The 24,808-nt window shown below is 46.3% G+C and overlaps 1 protein-coding gene across 2 annotated transcripts in view; it reads left to right on the forward strand.

The window, feature by feature from the left end:
• Positions 1-24,808, forward strand: part of LOC130275340 (uncharacterized) — a 505,363-nt gene that overhangs the window by 438,226 nt on the left and 42,329 nt on the right. The gene's annotated exons all lie outside the window — the stretch shown is intronic.

Below are 24,808 nucleotides of genomic sequence, written 5' to 3' on the forward strand. Positions count from 1 at the left end.
GTCAGATCGCCGCGGTCCCGCTGCTGGGGATCCCCGCTGCAGCACCCCGCTATCATAACAGCACAGAGCGAAATTTGCTCTGTGCGTAATGACGGGTGATATAGGGGACAGAGCAGCGTGATGTCATGGCTCCGCCCCTCGTGACATCACGGCCCGTCCCCTTAATGCAAGTCTATGGGAGGGGGCGTGACGACTGCCACGCCCCCCCATAGACTTGTATTGAAAGGGGCGGACCATGACATCACGAGGTGCGGAGCCGTGACGTAACGATGCTCTGGTCCCCTATATCACCCGTCATTACGTGCAGAGCGAACTCGCTCTGTGCTGTAATGATAGCGCGGTGCCGCAGCAGGGATCCCGGGGCTCCCCAGCAGCGAAACCGCGGCGATCTGACATTTTATCCCCTATCCTTTGGATAGGGGATAAGATGTCTAGGGGCAGAGTACCCCTTTAATCCTGCCAGTACTTATTAGCTGTGGAATACTACAGAGGAAATTATTTTCTTTTTGGAACACAGAGCTCTCTGCTGACATCACGAGCACAGTGCTCTCTGCTGACATCTCTGTCCATTTTAGGAACTGACCAGAGCAGCATATGTTTGCTATGGGGATTTTCTCCTACTCTGGACAGTTCTTAAAATGTATAGAGGCAGACCTCAGACAAAGGTGTCGGCTTTCAATGGCGCAGGTCACAGAAGAAGCATGGATGAGTAAAAGCAAGGGTAATTTATTCTCCCAATGCATGCTGGGAGAATAAACTACCCTTGCTTTTACTCATCCATGCTTCTTCTGTGACCTGCGCCATTGAAAGCCGGCACCTTTGTCTGAGGTCTGCCTCTATACACCTCCTGCGGACACTACATGCGCTCACCATTGTTGTGTATGTGGGTGCACAACATTTCCAGGTGAGCCTCCTTTTTCAGTGCATAAATTGCCTGATAAGTTACTCTTTTAATACACCATGGAGCACTTTGTTCAGATGGACAGAGATGTCAGCAGAGAGCACTGTGCTCGTGATGTCAGCAGAGAGCTCTGTGTTCCAAAAATAAAAGAATTTCCTCTGTAGTATTCAGCAGCTAATAAGTACTAGAAGGATTAAGATTTTTTTATAGAAGTAATTTACAAATCTCTTTAACTTTCTGGCACCAGTTGATTTAAAAATAAGTTTTCCACCGGAGTACCCCTTTTGAGCCTAAATAAAATTAAAAAAAAAGATGAATGAACCTAATGCTCTATAGCCCAGATCTAGTATGGGGGATAACTTTTTGAAATATATTTTTATAATTTTGTGAAAATTATGGATGTTTGAGGGTTATTTAAAGCTCATATACTCTTAAATATTGGGTCACTTGCCAACCTCACTGCTATGTACGGTCATGCGCCTGTTTACCTCTAGTCTGCAGTTGTGTTAGTCAGTCGTTGGTTAATTGTGTGACAATTATTGGTATGTGAATTAAGTCATTATGATCTGTATCTCTAATAAGAGCCTGAGAACATTGTCATGTGTGCAGATCTGGCCTGGGCCAAAGAGAAACTGGAGTAGGAAAGATGTAAAGTGGTTTATAAAATACTACATACAGCAGGGCCGGCTCTGCCAATAGGCAAAATACATATGAAGAGCAAAATTCGACCCATACGTCAGGCGCTGCTCCAATTTCCAAGGTAAAATACACGTAGCCAAAGCAATATGGCGGTTAAAGTGCCAGCAGGCACTATATTTATTTGAGTAAGAACCAATGACGCGTTTCGGAGGTGGAACCCTCCTTCCTCAGATAGGCCAATCTGAGGAAGGAGGGTTCCACCTCCGAAACGCGTCATTGGTTCTTACTCAAATAAATATAGTTCCACTGCCTGCTGGCACTTTAACCGCCATATTGCTTTGGCTACGTTTATTTTACCTTGGAAATTGGAACAGCGCCTGACGTATGGGTCAAATTTTGCTCTTCATATCTACTTATGAACAGGAGTGGGTTCCCCATTCCTGTGACTCAATAGGCTTTGCAGTTCATTCCAACCAAGCTTCTGACTGTATCTCTATCTAGGGACGATAAGCACAATTTATCCACTACAAGGTGAGCGGCCAACCATAAGGCTGGTGCCCTGCCCTAAACCTCATTCCACCCCCTGTCTTGGGTAATACACGAGGCGCGGTCCCTCTTCTTTCTCTTTTATCATAAATAGGCAAAATAGGCAGCTGCCTAGAGCGCCCTCTTGATGAGGGTGCCGCTCTGCCTGCTGCAAAAAAGTTAGCCAGCATCCAAAGCACCTGTCTATCCAACCACCCACTCCCCCGGTACCATAATAATCTGCATTTTTCAGCCTGCTGGAGGAGCGCAGCGACACCTCCCAGGGAGACAGGCGCAATCACTCAGGTCAGGTGACATTGTGTGCGTCTCCATACATCTGCACTGTGTCACCCCAGTAGTAAGTTGATTACAAGAGGAGGAGGTTTGTTACAGTGTGTCACACCAGTAGTAAGGAGATTACATAAGGAGGAGGTTTGTTACAGTGTGTCACCCCAGTAGTAAGGAGAATACATGAGGAGGAGGTTTGTTACAGTGTGTCATCCCAGTAGTAAGGTGATTACATGAGGAGGAGGTTTGTTACAGTGTATCACCTCAGTAGTAAGGAAATTACATGAGGAGGAGGTTTGTTACAGTGTGTCACCCCAGTAGTAAGGAGATTACATGAGAAGGAGGTTTGTTACAGTGTGTCATCCCAGTAGTAAGGAGATTACATGAGAAGGAGGTTTGTTACAGTGTGTCATCCCAGTAGTAAGGAGATTACATAAGGAGGAGGTTTGTTACAGTGTGTCACCCCAATAGTAAGGAGATTACATGAGGAGGAGGTTTGTTACAGTGTGTCATCCCAGTAGTAAGGAAATTACATGAGGAGGAGGTTTGTTACAGTGTGTCATCCCAGTAGTAAGGAGATTACATGAGGAGGAGGTTTGTTACAGTGTGTCACCCCAGTAGTAAGGAGATTACATGAGGAGGGGGTTTGTTACAGTGTGTCTCCCCAGTAGTATGGAGATTACATGAGGAGGAGGTTTGTTACAGTGTGTCTCCTCAGTAGTAAGGAGATTACATGAGGAGGGGGTTTGTTACAGTGTGTCTCCCCAGTAGTAAGGAGATTACATGAGGAGGAGGTTTGTTACAGTGTGTCTCCTCAGTAGTAAGGAGATTACATGAGGAGGGGGTTTGTTACAGTGTGTCTCCCCAGTAGTAAGGAGATTACATGAGGAGGAGGTTTGTTACAGTGTGTCACCCCAGTAGTAAGGTGATTACATGAGGAGGTTTGTTACAGTGTGTCTCCTCAGTAGTAAGGAGATTACATGAGGAGGAGGTTTGTTACAGTGTGTCTCCCCAGTAGTAAGGAGATTACATGAGGAGGAGGTTTGTTACAGTGTGTCACCCCAGTAGTAAGGTGATTACATGAGGAGGAGGTTTGTTACAGTGTGTCTCCTCAGTAGTAAGGAGATTACACGAGGAGGAGGTTTGTTACAGTGTGTCTCCCCAGTAGTAAGGAGATTACATGAGGAGGAGGTTTGTTACAGTGTGTCACCCCAGTAGTAAGGAGATTACATGAGGAGGAGGTTTGTTACAGTGTGTCACCCCAGTAGTAAGGTGATTACATGAGGAGGAGGTTTGTTACAGTGTGTCACCCCAGTAGTAAGGTGATTACATGAGGAGGGTGTTTGTTATAGTCAGGGCCGGATTAACGTAGGGACGGATGGAGCGGCAGCTCCAGGCCTCTGCGTTAAAATAGGCCCAGCGGCCCGCACAAACGGTTAGCACAGACCGACCGGCGCCTGCGACAATCAAGCTTCAAACTCCAGGCCTGCAGGTCAGTTGCGGCCCATGGAACAAAAATTTGCGGTATGTGAAATTTCTAATTTTATTGCCCGACGCCCGGGACATGCAGTTCCGGGCGTCGGGCAGGTAACTTCTTCAGGCATTTAACCCTTACCCCGCCCTCCTCCCCCAGTCTCCTATTGGCCGGCCCGAATCTGATGAGGGACATCGCGCACGTCAGTGATGTCACTCGTCAGGCCACCGGCGGAGAGGAGAAGCGCAGGACAGGTAAGTGTGTCTATATATATATATATATATATATATATATATATATATATATATATATATACACACATATATATGTGTGTGTGTGTGTCTGTGTGTGTGTATATATGAGGGGGGGGGGGGGACAATGCTACCTAATGTGGGGAACCTGCTACTTCCTAATGTGGGGAACCTGCTACTTCCTAATGTGGGGAACCTGCTACTTCCTAATGTGGGGAACCTGCTACTTCCTAATGTGGGGAGCCTGCTTCTACCTAATGTGGGGAACCTGCTACTACCTAATGTGGGGAACCTGCTACTGCCTAATGTGGGGAACCAGCTACTGCCTAATGTGGGGAACCTGCTACTGCCTAATGTGGGGAACCTGCTACTACCTAATGTGGGGAACCTGCTACTGCCTAATGTGGGGAACCTGCTACTGCCTAATGTGGGGAACCTGCTACTACCTAATGTGGGGAACCTGCTACTACCTAATGTGGGGAACCTGCTACTACCTAATGTGGGGAACCTGCTACTACCTAATGTGGGGAACCTGCTACTGCCTAATGTGGGGAACCAGCTACTGCCTAATGTGGGGAACCCGCTACTGCCTAATGTGGGGAACCCGCTACTGCCGAATGTGGGGAACCCGCTACTGCCGAATGTGGGGAGCCCGCTACTGCCTAATGTGGGGAGCCCGCTACTGCCTAATGTGGGGAGCCCGCTACTGCCTAATGTGGGGAGCCCGCTACTGCCTAATGTGGGGAGCCCGCTACTGCCTAATGTGGGGAGCCCGCTGCTGCCTAATGTGGGGAACCTGCTGCTGCCTAATGTGGGGAGCCTACTACTACCTAATGTAACACTACAGTATAACGCTATAAAGCATATATATGGAGCATTTACGGTATATCTCTATGGAGTGTAACACTACAGTATAACGCTATAGAGCGTGTATATGGAGCATTTACAGTATATCTCTATGGAGTGTAACGCTACAGTATAACGCTATAGAGCGTGTATATGGAGCATTTACGGTATATCTCTATGGAGTGTAACGCTACAGTATAACGCTATTGAGCGTGTATATGGAGCATTTACAGTATATTTCTTACCTCCATCTTTATTCGATGAAATAGAGGAACTCAGAGAAAGTGCAGAAAACATGATAAGAATCCATCTGGCAGCAACACGTTAATCTTTAATGAATAAATAATGTTATTAATAGAGAGCCTCAGCCTTTGGCGCTGCCCCGGAGCACAGCGACTCTTTCCCTCATTATCCACATTTTAATGGCTGCACCCGACATACTTAATGTTTAATTATTTCGTCCAACAAATGGACATTCCTCAACAGATGACCAGATAAGAGGAAAGCGAGTTTGGATTGTGCGCACTCCTACTGAATCCCCCGGCCGCCGGTACCACGGAGAACGCCTTCCATGTGTAACCAAAGGCAACAAATGAAAGGAAAATCTCTTTGATGTTACAAAACCTCAATAATTCATCCTGGTAACGTGCGCTCGACCTAAATGAAGAGGTTTAGATAACTTCGCTAATACAATTGATCTTTTTTAATGGGTTGTTAATGTCTTCTTGGATTTATGGAGGCAAAGATTTCTCCAACCATTCTAGAGATGGACTAAAATAAATGACTTTGTTGGTTTTCAAGAGCAAAGACAACTATTAATAGTCCCAACAACTCCTGCAGAAGGTAAGATGCCGGCTATAGCTGGCCAGTAGACTTGTGCACAACCCAAATTTTCGTTTCATTTCGGGTTTTTTCGAATCCATTTTTGGTTCTGTTAACCCCTTAACCCCTTGGGGACGGAGCCCATTATGACCCTAAGGACGGGAGCATTTTTTGCAAATCTGACCACTGTCACTTTAAGCATTAATAACTCTGGAATGCTTTTACTTATAAATTTGATTCCGAGATTGTTTTTTCGTGACATATTCTACTTTATGTTAGTGGTAAATTTTCGGCGATACTTGCATCCTTTCTAGGTGAAAAATGCAAAAATTTCATGAAAAATTTGAAAATTTAGCATTTTTCTAACTTTGAAGCTCTCTACTTATAAGGAATATGGATATTCCAAATAAATTATATATTGATTCACAAATACAATATGTCTACTTTATGTTTGCATCATAAAATTGATGAGTTTTTACTTTTGGAAGACATCAGGGGGCTTCAAAGTTCAGCAGCAATTTTCCAATTTTTCGCAAAATTTTCAAAATCGGAATTTTTCAGGGACCAGTTCAGGTTTGAAGTGGACTTGAAGGGTCTTCTGGTTAGAAATACCTGATAAATGACCCCATTATAAAAACTGCACCTCTCAAAGTATTCAAAATGACAATCAGTAAGTGTGTTAACCCTTTAGGTGTTTCACAGGAATAGCAGCAAAGTGAAGGAGAAAATTCAAAATCTTCATTTTTTACACTGGCATGTTCTTGTAGACCCAGTTTTTGAATTTTTACAAGGGGTAAAAGGAAAAAAATCCTCTCAAAATTTGTAACCCAATTTCTCTCGAGTAAGGAAATACCTCATGTGTATGTCAAGTGTTCGGCGGGTGCACTAGAGGGCTCAGAAGCGAAGGAGCAACAATGGGATTTAGGAGAGTGAGTTTTTCTGAAATGGTTTTTGGGGGGCATGTCCCATTTAGGAAGCCCCTATGGTGCCAGAACAGCAAAAAAAAACACATCGCACACTATTATGGAAACGACACCCCTCAAGGAACGTAACAAGGGGTACGGTGAGCCTTAACACCCCACAGGTGTTTTTTTGTTAAAGTCGGATGTGTAAATGAAAAAAAAATATTTTTCCACTAAAATGCTGGTTTTTCCCCAAATTTTACTTTTTTACAAAGGGTAATAGGAGAAAATGCCCCCCAAAATTTGTAACCCCATTTCTTCTGAGTATGGAAATACCCCATATGTGGACATCAAGTGCACTGCGAGCGAACTACAATGCTCAGAAGAGGAGGAGCGCCATTGAGCTTTTACAGAGATAATTTGTTTGGAATGGAAGTCGGGGGCCATGTGCATTTACAAAGCCCCCCGTGGTGCCAGAACAGTGGACTCCCCCACATGTGACCCCATTTTGGAAACTACACCCCTCACGGAATGTAATAAGGGGTGCAGTGAGCATTTACACCCCAATGGCGTTTGACAGATCTTTGGAACAGTGGGCTATGCAAACAAAAAAATTACATTTTTCATTTTCACAGACCACTGTTCCAAAAATCTGTCAGACCCCTGTGGGGCGTAAATGCTCACTGTACCCCTTATTACATTCCGTGAGGGGTGTAGTTTCCAAAATGGGGTCACATGTGGGTATTTATTATTTTGCATTTATGTCAGAACCGCTGTAAAATCAGCCACCCCTGTGCAAATCACCAATTTAGGCCTCAAATGTACATGGTGCGCTCTCACTCCTGAGCCTTGTTGTGCGTCCGCAGAGCATTTTACGCCCACATATGGGGTATTTCTGTACTCAGGAGAAATTGCGTTACAAATTTGTTTTTGTTTTTTTTCCTTTTACCTCTTGTTAAAATAAAAAGTAAAGGGCAACACCAGCATGTTAGTGTAAAACATTTTTTTTTTTTACACTAACAGGCTGGTGTAGACCCCAACTTTTCCTTATCATAAGGGGTAAAAGGAGAAAAAGCCCCCCAAAATTTCTCCCGAGTACAGAAATACCCCATATGTGACCCTAAACTGTTTCCTTGAAATACGACAGGGCTCCGAAGTGAGAGAGCACCATGCGCATTTGAGGACTAAATTAGGGATTGCACAGGGGTGGACATAGGGGTATTCTACGCCAGTGATTCCATACAGGGTGCCTCCAGCTGTTGCTAAACTCCCAACATGCCTGGACAATCAGTGGCTGTCCGGAAATGCTGGGAGTTGTTGTTTTGCAACAGCTGGAGGCTCCGTTTTGGAAACACTGCTGTACAATACGTTTTTCATTTTTATTGGGGGGGACAGTGTAAGGGGGTGTATATGTAGTGTTTTACTCTTTATTAGGTGTTAGTGTAGTGTTTTTAGGGTACATTCACACTGGTGGGTTACGGTGAGTTTCCCGCTAGGAATTTGCGCTGCGGCGAAAAATTTGCCGCAGCTCATACTTGAAGCAGGAAACTTGCTGTAAACCCGCCCGTGTGAATGTACCCTGTACGTTCACATGGGGGGGGGGGGGAGGGGGGGAAACCTCCAGCTGTTTCAAAACTACAACTCCCAGCATGCACGGTCTGTCAGTACATGCTGGGAGTTGTAGTTTTGCAACAGCTGGAGGCACACTGGTTGGAAAACCTTCAGTTAGGTTCTGTTACCTAACTCAGTATTTTCCAACCAGTGAGCCTCCAGCTGTTGCAAAACTACAACTCCCAGCATGCACGGTCTATCAGTACATGCTGGGAGTTGTAGTTTTGAAACAGCTGGAGGCACACTGGTTGGAAAATACTGAGTTGGGTTCTGTTACCTAACTCAGTATTTTCCAACCAGTGTGCCTCCAGCTGTTGCAAAACTACAATTCCCAGCATGTCTGATCACAGAAGGGCATGCTGGGAGATGTAGTTTAATGCAACAGCTGGAGGTACGCAACTACAACTCCCAGCATGCCGAGACAGCTGTTTGCTGTGTGGGCATGCTGGAATTTGTAGTTTTGCAACATCTGGAGTGCTACAATTTAGAGACCACTGAACAGTGATCTCCAAACTGTGGACCTCCAGATGTTGCAAAACTACAACTCCCAGCATGCCCAGACAGCAAACAGCTGTGCGGGCATGCTGGGAGTTGTAGTTTTGCAAGATCTAGAGGGCAGTATAGAGATCACTGTGCAGTGGTCTCTAAACTGCAGACCTCCAGCTGTTGCAAAACTACAAATTCCAGCATGCCCACACAGCAAACAGCTGTCTGGGCATGCTGGGAGTTGTAGTTTTGCAACATCTGGAGGGCTACAGTCTAGAGACCACTATAGTGGTCTCAGACTGTAGCCCTCTAGATGTTGCTATGCAACTACTCACCGGCTTCCGTCGCATCTGGGAGCCGTCCTCTTCTGCCGCACGCCGCCGCAGATCTCCGTCGCCGCCGCCGATCCCCGTCGCTCCGCTGCCTCCGGAGGGGTGAGTGGACTCCGGCGCCGCTCCTCTTCGGTTTCCCCGTCCTGTCCCGCCTATTGTGGGAGGGCAGGACGGGGAAAACGAAAGTAAACCCGTCCGCCCCAGATCTGCTATTGGTGGTCGCGTCTAGACCACCAATAGCAGAGATAGGAGGGGTGGCAACTCTGCCACCTCACTCCTATCGCTTTAGGGGGATCGTGGGTGTCTTAGACACCCGCGATCCCCCTTCTATTCCGGGTCACCGGGTCACCATAGACCCGTAATGACCCGGAATCGGCGCAAATCGCAAGTGTGAATTCACTTGCGATTTGCGCCGATCGCCGACATGGGGGGGGGGTCTAATGACCCCCCTGGGCATTTGCACGGGGTGCCTGCTGATAGATATCAGCAGTCACCCCGGCCCGGTCCCCGCCCGGCGCGCGGCGGGGGCCGAAATTCCCACGGGCGTATGGATACGCCCTTCGTCCTTAAGTACCAGGACGCAAGGGCGTATGCATACGCCCTTCGTCCCCAACAGGTTAAGGACACAACCCTTTTTCACCTTAAGGACTGAGCCCTTTTTCGCAATTCTGACCACGTCATTTTACGTATTAATAACTCTAAAACGCTTTTACCGAATATTCTGATTCTGAGATAGTTTTTTCGTGACATATTCTACTTTATTTTGGTGGTAAATTTTCGGCGTTACTTGCATTCTTTTTTGGTGAAAAATCCCAAAATTTCATGACATTTTTGAAAATTTTGCATTTTTCTAACTTTGAAGCTCTCTGCTTGTAAGGAAAATGGATATTCCAAATAAATTTTATTTTTATTCACAAATACAATATGACTACTTTATGTTGGCATCATAAAATGGACATATTTTTACTTTTTGAAAAATTTAGAGGGCTTCAAAGTATAGCAGCAATTTTCAAAAATGTCATGAAAATTGTAAAATCTGAAGGGACAGATGTTTCAGAACTACAACTCCCAACATGAGTTGGCAGTCTAGGCATGCTGAGAGTTGTAGTTTGTCAACATCTGGAGGGCTATCGTTTGGGCACCACTGGGAGTTGCAGTTCTGCCTTCCTAGTGGTTGCCACAGTAAAGATCGCTTTACTTTCACTTTCATTACCCCCCCACACACACACACTTCGTCGTTTCCCTACCTGAGCCGGAATCTCTGCAGTCTCCACAATGATCTTTGGTCCCCACGCCATCTTCAGGTAAGGTACCGGTCTCCATCTTCTCCCCCCGTTCTGCCCGACATCCAGGGGTGGGCAGAACGGGGGGTTGCCACTGTCCTGCGCTGCCATTGGTCAGAATCAGTTCTGACCAATGGCAGGGGATAGGAGGAGATCGCAGCACTGCGACCTCGCTCCTATCCCTCAGGATGATAAGGGCTGTCACTGACAGCTCCAATCATCCCTATTTTCCGGGTGATCGAGTCACCAGGGACCCGCTCAGCCCGGAATAGCAGAAAATCGCATGTCTGAATTGACATGCAATTTTCTGCGATCGCCGACGTGGGGGGGTGTCTCAGGAGCCCCCTCGGCGATGTGCCGGGATGCCTGCTGAATGATTTCAGCAGGCATCCCGATCCAGTCCCCAACCAGCTAGCGGCGGGGACTGGAATTCCCACGGGCGTATGCATACACTCCACATCCTTAAGGACTCGGGATGCAGGGTGTATGCATACGCCCGGCGTCCTGAAGAGGCTAAAGGGGTACTCCGGCGCTAAGACATCTTATCCCCTATCGAAAGGATAGGGGATAAGATGTCTGATCGCGGGGGTCCCGTCGCTGTGGACCCCCGTGATCTTGCACGCAGCACCCCGTTATATTCAGTCCCAGAGCATGTTCGCCTGAGCATTGTGACGTCACGGCCCCGCCCCGTGTGACATCACGCTCCGCCCCCTCAATGCAAGCCTATGGGAGGGGGCGTGACAGCTGTCACGCCCCCTCCCATAGGCTTGCATTGAGGGGGCGGGGCGTGACATCACACGGGGCGGCGCCGTGACGGCCCCCATGATCGCCAGTAATCAGACCCGGAGCGAACATGCTCCGAGGACTGATTGTAATGGGGGTGCTGCGTGCAAGATCACGGGGGTCCCCAGCGGCGGGACCCCCGCAATCAGGCATAGGGGATAAGATGTCTTAGCGCCGGAGTACCCCTTTAAACCTTTGGGATACAGTAATTTGTTTTATTCTGTTATCGGACGCATTCGTATATATTTTTTTCGGTTCTATTTGGAAACTGTTCGGCTGTCGGATGCATTTGTTATTTCGGATCTATTCGTTATATATATCATTCGTTTCACTTTCGTTTTCGGACTATTTCGTTTTTCGTTTTAATGCTTATTTCTAACGCAGGCCTTGCTGATCCTCTCTTGTAAAAAATAGCAGGTGTTACCTTAGCTTGTTTTGCAGTTGTCTCTGTGCCAGAAGCCAAGTTTTCCTCAGGTAAATCGTCCATTTCTGCAAATCCAGTGACTCCAGTAACACCAGGCAAACTCTCACGGGACGACCTCACAACTAATTAAACAGCCTCACTGTCTGTGATATAGTAGAGATCGACTGGAATAAGCTAATTGGCTAAAAGGTATCATGTGACAATGAACTCCGATCATGTGACCTCCCAAGGACAAATTAAAAAAATCGAATTATTTACTTTCGTTTTACGGTTAACGAATGCATTTGTTATTTTACGAATGCATTCGTTAATCTGATGTTCGTATTATCGTGGTTATTCGGAAATGTTCCAAGTATGTTTTCGTTCCAAATTATGTTTTCCCGAAAACAGAAAAATTTGTATAAATTAGCATTCGTGACAAAACGAATTGCACATGTCTACTGGCCAGGGACGTGCATACACAGACTAGAAAGGTGGCTGGAGCCCCTGCCCTATTGAGGTCTCCTCCTCAGGTGCCAATTTTTGCTGGACAGCAATTTGGGCCCCTGCCCCTGAAATTTCTGTGCATATTCCTGTAGCTGGCCATACACATTGGATAGGTGTTCACCGAACCTGAGGATATTGGTGGGGCTGGCTAACTGTCTCATGTGTATGTTGGCCTCCTAGGTCTTCGATGTCAAGGGAAAGAAGGATTCGGTAGTTGGACTTATTATGTCAGATTCTTTTCTTCTCCTTAGAAATAGGATGACACTAGAAGACAGAGGAGTCTGGCAGCGGCTTAAAGGGGTTATCCAGGAAAACGTGTGTGTGTGTGTATATATATATATATATATATATATATATATATATATATATATATGCTAAAGGGGATGAGTATTTATCTCAAGGCGAGGCCACCACTCCTGGTGTAACGGAGCTTCAGAAGGCCATTTAGCACTCCGCGGGCATTCTGGGTAGGGGAATATGCAAAGCAGCTCATTACATCACCTTTTCAGGTAATGTTCCCTGGTATCAGCTTAGCTCCTGTTAAGGAATATAAAAAGCTGATCGGGATTTTATGCCAAGCCAGACTACTCCCCAAAAGGGAAGTTTCTACCCATCTGCAGACAGCTGTTTCGTGGTTTATTGAAAGAGCTTTATTGTCTGTTCAATCATTACAAGTCATACAATAAATTACAATCACACAAAGCATGACAGCACGATACACAGCAAAGGTTCCCTAAGCTATACATTGCACATCATGCTACTCTAACATTCCGCTCAATCCTGTAATAGAAAAGCACAAGAGATCGAATAACAAAACAATACAATCTGTGATCGGGGTAGGGGCGTGGGCTGTGGGGCGGGGGCGTGGGAGGTATGGGTGACTATGTGGGGGTGGGGAGGGGGCGGATCACAGGGACAAACTGCTGGGCTGTATCTTTAAGGAGACACGGGAGAAAGAGAGGGGTCTTCACTCCTCTTCTTCCTCATCGATGGCTGGGCTGTCCAAGATGGAATAGTCTCTAAGCAGGCTCTTGATGAACCTGCGGCAGTCCCGGACGGACATGTTCTCCCTGTTGATCACGAGGCGGTTCCTGGCAAGCCACACTGCGTCCTTAAAACAGTTCATAAGGCGCCAGGCCTCCTGGATGGCCTCCACGTCGTGGGTCCCAGGGAACAGACCGTAAAGCACTGAATGGTACGATAGGCAGTTCCTGGGTTCCTGGGAGTCTCTGAGTTCATGTTCCAGGGCATCCAACAGACCCTGTGCAAAGGGGCACTGCCAAAACACATGCAAAGATGTTTTCTCCACATAGGGGCAGCGGGGGCAGTACCAGGTTGTGCACAGGTTGCGGGCATGCATGAACGACCTGAGAGAGTCCTCCCTTGACGGCCATCCACAACAAGTCCTTGTGTCCATTGGTAAGCCGCTTTGAGGCCACATTAGTCCAAACTGTCTCTGCAGTGGCTGCAGGGAGTCCCGGAACCAGCTCAGTCAAGTTCTTAGCTCGGATGAGCTTGTAGATTGTCTTCGGTTTCCATAGGTCAGGTTTCAGTCCTTCCAGCTGGTGCTCCCGCACAAACCGGACAACATCCCCATAGAACCAGGGAGCGTTCCAGTTGTAAGGGATGGAGCTGTCCCACCTGTCCCAGCCCAGCTGTCTCCAGAGGGGCATGAGAAACAAGCAAGACATGGACCTGCCCGCTGAGCCAGTCTTTTCAACAAGAGTCCGCTGCACGCTGACACATGCAAAGGAGGCCCTCAGCAGTGTGGGGATATCGGATATTCCCTTCCCACCCTTGCGGGGATCCTTGTACATCACAGTCCTCTTGACTCTGTCCATTTTGCCCCAGATGAAGCAAAACATTGTCCGGGTGATGGCCTTGCAAACGGTGGTATGGGGAGGCCAGGCCTGTGCGGTATACTGGAGCACATGCAAAACTTCACTCCGCAGGACAAGTGCTTTGCCTTCAATAGAGAGCTTTCTGGAGCTCCACAGTTCGATCTTAGAGTTCATCTTTCCTAGTTGGTCTTGCCAAGACTTAAGGGCCACTTCTTCCTTCCCGAACCAGACTCCAAGAATTTGAATGAAGTCCGTTTTAACAGTAAAGGGGAAGGGGGCGGAAGAGGCCAGGTGCCATTCCCCGAAGAGCATGGCTTCCAACTTCCCGCAGTTGATTTTTGCCCCCGAAGCTCTGCTGAAGTCCTCGCAGGTCTGGACGAGTGCAGTCACTGAATGCTGGTCAGCGCAGAAGAAGGTCACGTCGTCCATGTAGAGCGAGCACTTGACCTCGTAGCGATCTGGTCCTGGTGCGGTGATCCCTCTGATCTCTCCATTCTGCCGGATAGTCTCAGCGAAGAGCTCTATAACACAAACAAAAAGAAGAGGTGAAAGAGGGCATCCTTGTCTAACCCCTGAAAGGATGGAAAAGGGATTAGTCTTCCAGCCGTTCACCAACACCGTGCTGTAAATATCAAACTACATGACGTTAACAAAAGAGCAAAACATCTTCCCCAGACCTAGCCTGCGCAAAGCCCTGCCCATAAATGTGTGGGAGACACGGTCAAACACCTTCTCCTGATCCAAACTGACCAGGGTGGCGCGACCACGATGGTCCTGGATGTAATGGACCGTGTCTCTCACAAGGGCGAGGCTGTCAGCAATCCTGCGACCAGGAATGGCGCAGGTCTGGTCCGGATGGACGATCTGCCCGATGACAGATTTCAGCCTGTTGGCCAGCACCTTGGCGAGGATCTTGTAGTCCACGTTCAGGAGAGAGATGGGACGCCAGTTTTTCAGGTCACATCTCTCCCCCTTCCACTTATACAAGATCGTGATCATCCCTTCCCTCAACGACGGAGGCATTCAGTCTCCTCGTACACCTCCAACAGGTCTGGACAGATCAGGTCACCCAGCGCTACATAGAGCTTGGCCGGGAGACCGTCACTGCCCAGGGTCCTGCCGGACTTAAAGGATTTAGCGGCAGAGAGCAGCTCCCCCACAGTCAAGGGATCGTCCATAGCCGCCGCACCTGCGGAATCAACAACGTTAGTGATACCTGACAGGAACTTCTCGGCGGCTTCGGGGTCGGATGACTTGGGGGCGTAGAGGTTGCTGTAGAAGTCGGAGATGACCCCCACCACCTCCTCCTTGCCCCTCCTCATGTGTCCGGTCTCATCTCGTAGCTCAGTCAGTGGCGTGTGGCCAGCATGGAGCTTCCTGAGAAAGAAAGAGTTACACTCCTCACCCTTCTCCAAGTTCTCCACCTTGGAACGAAAAACGATTCGCTTGGATTCCTCCTCAAAGTGCCTTTTCAGGCTCTTTTTGGTCTCCTCCAGCTCCTCCCTGACGTCCCAGCCACACTGGAGCAGGTCCTGCAGGGACCGCAGCTCGCGCTGCAGTTTCCTGAAGTCCCACTTCTTCGCACACGCCTGTTGTCTGTCTTTTGCCTGAAAGAAACAACGGAACTCGACTTTAACATATTCCCACCAGGAGAGAGGGGTGGGGCAGGGGTGGGCCGGGGTGGGGTACGGGGGGCAGGGGTGGGACGGGATGGGGCGGAGGGGCAGGGGATGGGGCGAGAGGGGCAGGGGAAGATTCGATACGTTTTTTTCAATGAAATCGGATACGGGAACCGTATTGCAAAAACGAGATGTGAATGCAGCCTTAGTGCTCTCTGCTGACACCTCTGTCTGTCTCGGGAACGGTCTAGAGTAGAAGCAAATCCCCATAGCAAACCTCTCCTACTCTGTGCAGTTCCCGAGACAAGCAGAGATGTCAGCAGAGAGCACTGTTGCCAGACAGAAAATAACAACTCAACTTCAGCAGCTGATAATTATTGGAAGGATTAAGATTTTTTAATAGAAGTAATTTACAAATCTGTTTAACTTTCTGGAGCCAGTATATATATATATATATATATATATATATATATATATATATATATATATATTTCCCTTGAATACCCCTTTACCACCCTTGCTTGGGCAGGATAGTTGTAAGCTAGCAGTTATCTTATGTGTATAGCTAGCTTAAAGGGGTACTCCACCCCTAGAAATCTTATCCCCTATCCAAAGGATAGGGGATAAAACGTCTGATTGCAGGGGTCCGGCTGCCAGGATCCTCCGCGATCACTGTACGCACACCCGGCGTTCTGAACATTGTGTTCAGAACACTGGGTTCAGGCGGCTGTTGGCTTGTTGTCACCTCACACCCCCTCCATTCATGTCTAGGGGTGGTGCTGTCACGCCCCCACCCCTAGACATGAATGGAGGGGGTGTGGTGTGACAACACAAAAGGGCGTAGGATAAGGTCAAGACCACAGCTGCCTGAACCTAGTGTTCTGAACATAATCACAGAGGGTCCCAGCGGCCGGATCCCCTTCGCGTTCAGACATGTTATCCCCTATCCTTTGGATAGGAGATCAGATGTCTAGGGGTGAAGTACCCCTTTAAGAATATCTACTATACTCTATAGAACAAGAAACTTGAACATTCCGTCTAAAAATACTAGAAGATTGCGAAAACATTCTACATTCCATTCTACATTTCATTATTTTTTAAAAGGGTGTTTTCCCACCAAAGAAACCCCTGAAGAAGCCTAGTCTACCAGCAAAACACATGGGGAAGTTTGGTGTACATAATGTTTCAATTTTATATATCTCACTCTCTTAGGATACATTTTAGATGTTTTAATATCACCTTAACATTTTTTTTTTTTTTTAGATCCCACTATACTGTAACATGACACTTCGATTGAGAATGTCTTCAATGTTAGACTAGTCCACCACAGTATAAGACACAATAAGGGTCCTTAAAGGGGTTATCCAGGGAAAAACTTTTTTTTTATATATATATCAACTGCTGGCTCCAGAAAGTTAAACAGATTTGTAAATTACTTCTATTAAAAAATCTTAATCCTCTCAGTACTTATGAGCTTCTGAAGTTAAGGTTCTTTTCTGTCTAAGTGCTCTCTGATGACACGTGTCTTGGGAAATGCCCAGTTTAGAAGATGTTTGCTATGGGGGTTTGCTTCTAAACTGGGTGTTTCCCGAGACACGTGTCATCAGAGAGCACTTAGACAGAAAAGAACAACCTTAACTTCAGAAGCTCATAAGTACTGAAAGGATTAAGATTTTTTAATAGAAGTAATTTACAAATCTGTTTAACTTTCTGGAGCCAGTTGATATATAAAAAAATTAAGTTTTTTTTTCCTGGAATACCCCTTTAATAGTTCAGCAACACTTGAGCCTTTAGAACCAATCACTTGCCACCTGCCTGATACAGAGGTAGAGAGGGCCCAGCCTGCAAAGGCTTACAATCTACAAGGGGTCTCCCTCTCCTGAGACAGAGTCTCGTAGAAACATTGAACTCTCGTCTGCATTTCATCCTAATCTATTTCATTTGTGGATAACAAATATCTGAGGGGACAGAGTTAACCAAGGGGTGTGGATTAGTGTTCCTAGTCTTCACTGAGACAGAGCAGGGTGGGGGGAGGCTCCTGCTGAAGCTATTTTCATTACATTCAGATAAAGGATAGTGAAAAAGAGGAGAAAGCTGAGCTGATCTCCTGGGGCACTCATATAGAACATATTTCCCAGTTATGTGACCGGAGCCCATGCTGCGTGATCTTATGTGGCAGCCAGCACTTTGGCCAGCAGCCAGTTAACAGTGGTTGCTGAGACTTGGGACGGGTCACTAGTGATAAACCTGACATTGTGACTCAAGGACATCAAGAGTTGTGCCGCGAGCCTGGACCCTGGCCTGGTCAGTGGACCCTGGAGCTCCTTACCCAGCACAGGGACAGGACAATATCTAAACTACTACCCCCACCAGCCACAGCAGTAGGTGAACCCTGACCACGGACCAGAGAAGCAGTAGAGCACCAAAGCAGCGGTGCAGTATGGCCTACCTACAATATGGGGGCCTATGAAAGTGGAGGCAGAGAGCCATGTGCCTAAAGCAAACTATACTATATGGGAACATATAGTGTGAAAAGGGTCCACGGTTGATGCCTACAAATATGTAGGGGCACAGAGCCGCCAGTTATAAACCTCCCACTTCAGCTCTATCTGTATACTGCTGCTGCTATCTCTATGGGATCAGGATATATATTAGTTATACCCCTCCCAGCTCTATCTCTATGAGATCAGGACATATAGTAGTTATACACTTTTCCTCTGCCTCTATCCGTATACTGCAGCTGCTATTTCTGTAGGTTCAGTATATATATAGTATAGTACAAATCTCCCCTCCAGCTCTATCTATAGACTGCTACTGCTCTATCTATATCACTGGCCTTAGCAGTGTATGATGTCAGACAGTAATTGGCTGTATGTGTACATGTGCTGATGGCTGGAACATTACATTATAGAATTATTCCTCATGTGTTATTTAAGTAGACCCCAGACTGAAGCCGTGCATGCAAGATTTGTGTAATTGAGGCGCAGTGCTCCTTTAAGGCTTGGCTTCCTCCCACTGTTATTCTGTCAGCCACTTATTAGTTTCACTCATCTTTACAAACAGTTCAGAAATAACGTCGTCTATATACCGCGTCTTTGATTCTCATGTTCTAATGACATTGCCTTCTCTAAGTTAACAGCAGGGAACACAGGCTGAGAAATATGAAACTAATCACCTGTTTTTATACTTCACAGATGGTATCTCCTGGGATTGTCATGTAAAGTAGCACAACTAGTTAGTCCAGTATGTAACAATAATATAAAACAGCATAAAAGCCATTCAACATCCCAGCAATGCTTTTAAGGTAAATTGTCAATAGGCCACACTATGCTCGCACTGTTAGCTCCTGTCATTGAGACAAAGCCACAATGACAAATGGCTTCAAATAGTTTATAATTGTCACCGGCATTCACAGGGAAATTACACAGACCCGTGATCTGTCACCATGAGAAGCCAATGTTCTAGTAAGTACTTAAAAAAATGAGTAAAATGAAAAAAAAAAAAAATGAAAAACATATCTGACGATCTATTTCGTGTGAATTTTTCTTACTGCTTAAAGGGGTATTCCAGGGAAAAACTTTTTTATATATATCAACTGGCTCCAGAAAGTTAAACAGATTTGTAAATTACTTCTATTAAAAAATCTTAATCCTTTCAGTACTTACGAGCTTCTGAAGTTAATGTTGTTCTTTTCTGTCTAAGTCCTCTCTGATGACACCTGTCTCGGGAAACGCCCAGTTTAGAAGAGGTTTGCTATGAGGATTTGCTTCTAAACTGGGCGTTTCCCGAGACAGGTGTCATCAGAGGGGATTTATATATATATAAAAAGTTTTTTCCTGGATAACCCATTTAACCTCTTAAGGACGCAGGGCCTATCCATACGCCCGTGGGAATTCTGGTCCCCACCGCTAGCCGGTTGGGGACCGGAGCCGGATGCCTGCTGAAATCGTTCAGCAGGCATCCCGGCATATCGCCCAGGGGGGTCATTATGCCCCCCATGTCGGCGATGGCCGCAGATCGCTGGACAATTCAGTCCAGTGATCGGCGGCGATTCCGGGTCAATCGGGTCTCCAGTGACCCGGTGACCCGGAATTACTGGCTGATCGGGGCCGTCTCTGACGGCCCCGAACAGCCAGAGCCTGCAGGGGTGAGGTGGCACTGGTGCCACCTCACGATCGCCCTGATTCGTCGGCCGGATTACCGGCCGACCAATCAGGGCGTCTGCTGCGGGTGTCACTCCCGCACCCGCTCCGCCCCTCTTCCGGAGGACGTGAGCGGGTGCGGGCAGAAGACCCCGGGTGCTGGGGACCCCGATCCCCGGCGTCCATGTTGGGATCGGGGCCCCAGGAGCGACGGCCGCGGTGAGGGACTGACCTGCAGCGGAGCAGCAGCAGGAGGTGAGTGACAGCCTCCTGCTGTTGCTTAGCAACAGCTCCCAGCATGCAAAAAGGGCATACTGGGAGCTGTAGTTATGCAACAGCAGGAGGCAGACCACCACAACTCCCAGCATTCCCTTATGGGCATGCTGGGACTTATGGTTTTGCAACAGCTGGAGGCACATTTTTTTTTATGGAAAAGTGTACCTTCAGCTGTTGTATAACTACAACTCCCAGCTTGCACAAACAGCTAAAGTGCATGCTGGGAGTTGTAGTGGTGCATCTGCTGGTTGCATAACTACAACTCCCAGCATGCCCTTTGGCTGTCGGTGACTGCTGAGAGTTGTAGTTTTGCAACAGCTGAAGGCACACTGGTTGTGAAACTGTTTTTTTTACCTAACTCAGTGTTTCACGATCGGTGTGCCTCCAGCTGTTGCAAACTTCAACTCCGAGCAGTAACCTTACACCATGCACCGTACATGCTGGGAGTTGTAGTTTTGCAACAGCTGGAGGCATACTGGTTTTGAAACACTGAGTAAGGTCACAAACTCAGTGATACACAACCAGTGTGCCTACAGCTGTTGCAAAACTAAAACTCTCAGCATGTACAGTCTGTCAGCGCATGCTGGGAGTTGTAGTTTTGCAACAGCTGGATGTTCCCCCCCCCCCCCCCCCCCCCCCCCCCAATGTGAATGTACAGGGTACACTCACATGGGCGGAGGTTTACAGTAAGTATCGGGCTGCAAGTTTGAGCTGCGGCAAATTTTCTGCAACAGCTCAAACTGCCAGCGAGAAACTACTCTGAACCCCCGCCCGTGCGACTGTACCCTAAAAACACTACACTACACTACCACAAAAAATAGAATAAAAAGTAAAAAACACTTCATATACACATACCCCTACACAGCCCCCCTCCCCAATAAAAATGAAAAACGTCTGGTACGCCACGGTTTCCAAAACGGAGCCCCCAGCTGTTGCAAAACAACTACTCCCAGTATTGCCAGATAGCCACTGACTGTCCAGGCATGCTGGGAGTTTTACAACAGCTGGAGGCACCCTGTTTGGGAATCACTGGCGTAGAATACCCCTATGTCCACCCCTATGCAATCCCTAATTTAGGCCTCAAATACGCATGGCGCTCTCACTTTGGAGCCCTGTCGTATTTCAAGGCAACAGTTTAGGGTCACATATGGGGCATCGCCGTACTCGGGAGAAATTTTGTTGCAAATTTTGGGGGGTATTTTCAGCTTTTACCCTTTTTAAAAATGTAAAATTTTGGGAAAAAGAAGCATTTTAGGTAAAAAAATTATTTTCTTTTTTACATATAGAATAGTCGTGAAACGCCTGTGGGGTATTAAGGTTCACTTAACCCCTAGTTACATTCCCCAGGGCTCTAGTTTCCAAAATGGTATGCCATGTGTTTTTTTTTTTTTTTTGCTGTCCTGGCACCATAGGGGCTTCCTAAATGCGGCATGCCCCCAGAGCAAAATTTGCTTTCAAAAAGCCAAATGTGACTCCTTCTCTTCTGAGACCTGTAGTGCGCCAGCAGAGCACTTTTCACCCCCATATGGGGTGTTTTCTGAATCGGGAGAAATTGGGCTTCAAATTTTGGGGGGTATTTTCTGTTTTAACCCTTTTGAAAAAATGAAAAATTTTTGGGAAACCAAGCATTTTAGGTAATTTTTTTTTTTTTTTTTACATATGCAAAAGTCGTGAAACACCTGTAGGGTATTAGGTTCACTTTACCCCTTGTTACGTTCCCCGAGGGGTCTAGTTTCCAAAATGGTATGCCATGTGGGTTTTTTTTTTGCTGTTCTGGCACCATAGGGGCTTCCTAAATGCGGCATGCCCCCAGAGCAAAATTTCCTTCAAAAAAGCCAAATGTGACTCCTTCTCCTCTGAGACCTGTAGTGCGCCAGCAGAGCACTTTTCTCCCCCATATGGGGTGTTTTCTGAATCGGGAGAAATTGGGCTTCAAATTTTGGGGGTATTTTCTGCTATTACCCTTTTTAAAAATGTAAAACCTTTGGGAAACCAAGCATTTTAGGTAAAAATTTTTTTTTTTTTTTTACATATGCAAAAGTCGTGAATCACCTGTGGGGTATTAAGGTTCACTTTTCCCCTTGTTATGTTCCCTGAGGGGTATAGTTTCCAAAATGGTATGCCATGTGGTTTTTTTTTGCTGTTCTGGCACCATAGGGGCTTCCTAAAGGTGACATGCCCCCCAAAAACCATTTGACGCTCCTTCCCTTCTGAGCCCTCTACTGCGCCCGCCGAACACTTTACATAGACATATGAGGTATGTGCTTACTCAAGAGAAATTGGGTTTCAAATACAAGTAAAAATTTTCTCCTTTTTACCCCTTGCAAAAATTTAAAAATTGGGTCTACAAAACATGCGAGTGTAAAAAATGAAGATTGTGAATTTTCTCCTTCACTTTGCTGCTATTCCTGTGAAACCCCTAAAGGGTTAAAACGCTTACTGAATGTCATTTTGAATACTTTGGGGGGTGCAGTTTTTATAATGGGGTAATTTATGGGGTATTTCTAATATGAAGACCCTTCAAATCCACTTCAAACCTGAACTTGTCCCTGAAAAAAAGCGAGTTTCAAAATTTTGTGAAAAATTGGAAAATTGTTGCGGAAATTTGAAGCCCTCTGGTGTCTTCCAAAAGTAAAAACTCATCAATTTTATGATGCAAACATAAAGTAGACATTGTATATGTGAACAAAAAAAATGTATTTGGAATATCCATTTTCCTTACAAGCAGAGAGCTTCAAAGTTAGAAAAATGCAAAATTTTCTAATTTTTCATCAAATTTTGGGATTTTTCACCAAGAAAGGATGCAAGTTACCAACAAATTTTACCACTACGTTAAAGTAGAATATGTCACGAAAAAACAATCTCGGAATCAGAATGATAACTAAAAGCATTCCAGAGTTATTAATGTTTAAAGTGACAGTGGTCAGATTTACAAAAAATGGCCGAGTCCTTAAGGTGAAAAAGGGCTCAGTCCTTAAGGGGTTAAAGGAGTACTCCGCTGCTCAGCGTTTGGAACAAACATCACGCCCCGCCCCCTCAGTGCAAGTCTATGCATAGACTTGCATTGAGGGGGCAGGGCATGACGTCACGAGGGATCGGGGCTATGATGTCACAAGCTCCCGGCGCCGGCTCCAGCGTTCGGAACAGTTTGGAACAAGCACTCCAAGTTTGGTTTTTTTGCCCATATCATGCACACTCACCATCACTAGTCATACAGCACCATTTGTTTTACTCCAGCACAGCTGGGATCAGCCATCTCAACCACAGAAAATAAGTGTTTAATGTGTCAGAGTAAGTGGTCAGTCCTGGGACAGCTTACTACCTGTGACCTACAGGATGACATCATCACCTATCAAATTCCCCTCTCCCTATCTGTATACTGCTGCTATCTCTATGGGATCAGGATATATAATACTTAAACAACTCCCCTCTAGTTCTATCTATATACTGTTGCTTCTATCTGTATGGGATTAGGATATGTAGTAGTTATACACCTCCCCTCCAGCTCTGTCTGTATACTGCTGCTGCTATTATCTCTATGGGATCAGGATATATAGCAGTTATTCACCTCACCTCCAGCTCTATCTATATACTGCTTCTATCTCTATGGGATCAGAATACTTAGAGCTGCAGGGGATGTGTATAACTACTAAGTATTCTGATACCATAGAGATAGAAGCAGTATATAGATAGAGCTGGAGGTGAGGTGAATAACTGCTATATATCCTGATTCCATAGAGATAATAGCAGCAGCAGTATACAGATAGAGCTGCAGGGGAGGTGTATAACTACTATCTGTATACTGCTGCTGCTATTATCTCTATGGGATCAGGATATATAGCAGTTATTCACCTCACCTCCAGCTCTATCTATATACTGCTTCTATCTCTCTGGGATCAGAATACTTAGAGCTGCAGGGGAGGTGTATAACTACTATCTGTATACCGCTGCTGTTATGTCCATAGGATCAGTATATATAGTAATTATACACCTCTCCTCTAGGGATCAGGATACATAGAGGTTATACACCTCGCCTCAGCTCCATCTGTATACTGCTGCTATCTCTATGGGATCAGGATATATACAGAAGTTATTTACCTCCCCTCCAGCTCTTTCTGTATACTGCTGATATCTCTATGGGATCTGGATGCATAGAAGTTATACACCTCCCCTCAGCTCTATCTGTATACTGCTATCTCTGTAGGATCAGGATATTTAGAAGTTATACACCTCCCCTCCAGCTCTATCTGTATACTGCTGTTATGTCTATAGGATCAGTATATATAGTAGTTATACACCTCTCCTCTAGGGATCAGGATACATAGAAGTTATACACCAAGTCTCAGCTCTATCTGTATATTGCTGCTATCTCTATGGCATCAGGATATATAGAAGTTATTTACCTCCCCTCCAGCTCTTTCTGTATACTGCTGCTATTTCTCTGGGATCCGGATGCATATAAGTTATACACCTCCCCTTAGCTTTATCTATATACTGCTGCTATCTCTATGGGATCCGGTTGCATAGAAGTTATACACCTCCCTTTAGCGCTATCTGTATACTGCTGCTATCTCTATGGGATCAGGATACATAGAAGTTATACACCTCCCCTCAGCTTTATCTGCATACTGCTGCTATCTCTATGGGATCAGGATTTATAGAAGGTATACACCTCCCCTCCAGCTCTATCTGTATACTGCTGCTGCTGTCTCTATAGGATCAGGATACATAGAAATGATATCACTTCTCCTGAAGCTGTTTTCACACATTTTGTAGCATTTTTTGACTGTCTGTGCATGCCAGGAATTGTTGTTTAGCAACAGCTGGAGGAACCCTGGTTGGGAAACACAGCTGCAAAGGCTACATGTGAACTGCTA

The sequence above is a fragment of the Hyla sarda genome, chromosome 6 (genome assembly GCF_029499605.1).
Source record: "Hyla sarda isolate aHylSar1 chromosome 6, aHylSar1.hap1, whole genome shotgun sequence".
Classification (NCBI taxonomy): domain Eukaryota; kingdom Metazoa; phylum Chordata; class Amphibia; order Anura; family Hylidae; genus Hyla; species Hyla sarda.